General features: G+C 36.9%; 1 long non-coding RNA gene across 1 annotated transcript in view; it reads right to left on the bottom strand.

The window, feature by feature from the left end:
* The window catches only part of LOC128247017 (uncharacterized), a 58,716-nt gene that overhangs the window by 54,298 nt on the left and 1,708 nt on the right, over nt 1-2,710 (bottom strand). The gene's annotated exons all lie outside the window — the stretch shown is intronic.

The raw sequence follows: 2,710 nt of genomic DNA, 5'->3' as shown, positions 1-2,710 counted from the left end.
TTATTGTGCTTTTAATTATTAATTTTTCTATATGTGATAGTGGATTTTCATCGATGAGTTCTTGAAAATTGGTTATTTTCCCTAAAACTATATATTTTATATATACTTTATCTATAAGGCTCAATTTAATTTTAATTTTTATAAATTGATTTTAATTGAGTTTTTTACCTGTAATTTTGGATTTTGTCCCTAATATTATTATATATATATATATATATATATATACACACACACACACACACACACACACACACATAGAGTGTTCCCATTAGATTTAACCCATTGAAAATAATGGAAATCTACTGGAAGTTTGAAAACACTATCAAGGTGCAGAGACAGTTTAGGAGGGAGTTTCAAGCAGATCCACCAACATGACTTTCTATGATTAGAGATAAATTTGAAGCAGATGGAATTGTTCAGAATGTCCACAAGAAACAATCTGGTTGACTGCAGACATCGATGAGCTCCACAAAGCAAGAAAAGATGCTAGAAAGATACTATCAGAACTCAAGAAAATCTGTACAGTAAGCAAGTTTTGAGATAGGAATTTCAAAATCAAGTATCCATTACATTCTATTGTGCTGTCATATAAAAACTTACATTCGAAGAATAATTCATGCTCTCAATGAAAATGATTCAGACCAAAAAGTAGAGTTTTGCTTGAGGTACTTGATAAGACGTGTAGAAGAGACACAAAGATTATTTGGGATGATGAGGCTACATTTAAATTAAAAGGTCCATTTAACCCAAAATTGCACCTACTGGAAACCTGAGAATCCACATATGGAGGAACATCATGTTAATTTATCAGGAGTACAGTGCAGCATGGCTTATCACCAAAATGATTAATTGGACCATTCTATTTGATGGTAGTGGAACTGGTCCTTGGTGAGATGTTGCCAAAGAGGGTAGATTGGATGAAGGCATTCAGTAGAATACCTTTTGTTTTCATCAGACCTCACACTACAACACTTTTGTAAGGGGATATGTAAAATATAAAGTTTAAAATGCAAAACTAGCACAGGTTGATGAATTGAGGGCAGCTATTGAATAAGAATGCGCTGAAATAGGGAACAAAATGTTTCTTGATGTTTACAGTTCTAAGACTTCTCATTCTCAGTAGTGTCTGAACCAGAAAAGTCATCTGTTTAAAAACAGGCATTAATAAAAAAAATTAAATTCTGTCTGTAGATTCTATCAAATCTTTAATAAACACTTACTTTTTAATCATTCAATGTGTGTACTCATTTTTCAGAGACACTTTGTCAGAGAAATATTTAGAGACACATGGCTTCCTAGCTCATCAGACCTCAGTCTACTAGACTCTTACATATGGAGGTGTAGTTGAGAGAGAGAGAGAGAGAGAGAGAGAGAGAGAGAGAGAGAGAGATCAAGACCCTCATAACACCAAACAATCTCTGAAGTCTGCCATAACCAGCACTATGTCCAAAATTGATATAGATCATTCGATTCGGACATGTCAGCTCTTCTATATCCATATTGAAGCAGCCATTGATGTTGAAAAGGTGGGATAAACGGATTCTCTAGATTATTTGTGCCAATTTGTTTTCAAATACAGCTTTACTTTGATGTGCTACATGTCTTTGTCTAAATTCATACAAATGACCTCAAAAAAACTGACACATCCTGTATACCAATTAGCTATTAGCAACAGAAGCAGTAATTGTAATAGATAATAATTAGCACATCCAACATAACTGGATGTGTCAACTATATCACCTTTAAGCTGCTATTAATGTCCAGAGATACAACCTCATGTTGACAACACATGCTCTTAAGCACTAACTATATCAGCTGATGAAATTAACGTCTGCAGTGGTGGATGGCACAACTGTATCACGTGAATTCACCATTTACTGTGGATCTTCAGTGACAGATCAGCTTTGCACTGAATGCTAGATGGAAAATCAGTCAAACTGATATAGTATGATAATGACCAAACAGCCAGTGATATTGCAAAAAGCTGGGAGGCTATTAATAAATTAGTTATTAGTGACAGCAGCAGTATTTGTAATGAATAATAATTAGCACATCTAACATAACTGGATTGGATGTGTTGACTTGATCACCCTTAAATTGTTATTAATGCACACATATTATATATATATGTGTGTGTGTATGTGTGTATGTCATGCTACTGGCCCTTAAATAGCACCATTTGAGTGTAATCGTTACCAGCATTGCCTTCTAGCACTTGTGCTGGTAGCACATTAGAAAATCATTTGAGCGAGGTCATTGCCAGTGCCACTGGACTGGCTCCCATGCAGGTGGCATATCAAAAACACCTTTTTGAGCGTGGCCATTGCCAGTACCGTGTGACTGACCCTCGTGCCGGTGGCACGTAAAAGCACCCACTACACTCTCGGAGTGGTTGGCATTAGGAAGGGCATCCAGCTGTAGAAACTCTGCCAGATCAGATTGGAGCCTGGTGCAGCCTTCTGGCTTGCCAGTCCTCAGTCAAATCGTCCAACCCATGCTAGCATAGAAAGCGGACGTTAAACGATGATGGTGATGATGATGATATAAATATATATATATTTATATCATCATCATCACCATCATCGTTTAACGTCCGCTTTCTATGCTAGCATGGGTTGGACGATTTGACTGAGGACTGGCAAGCCAGAAGGCTGCACCAGGCTCCAATCTGATCTGGCAGAGTTTCTACAGCTGGATGCCCTTCCTAATG

Source organism: Octopus bimaculoides, chromosome 2, assembly GCF_001194135.2.
Source record: "Octopus bimaculoides isolate UCB-OBI-ISO-001 chromosome 2, ASM119413v2, whole genome shotgun sequence".
NCBI classification, from domain to species: Eukaryota; Metazoa; Mollusca; class Cephalopoda; order Octopoda; family Octopodidae; genus Octopus; species Octopus bimaculoides.
This window is presented reverse-complemented; position numbering and strand designations above follow the sequence as displayed.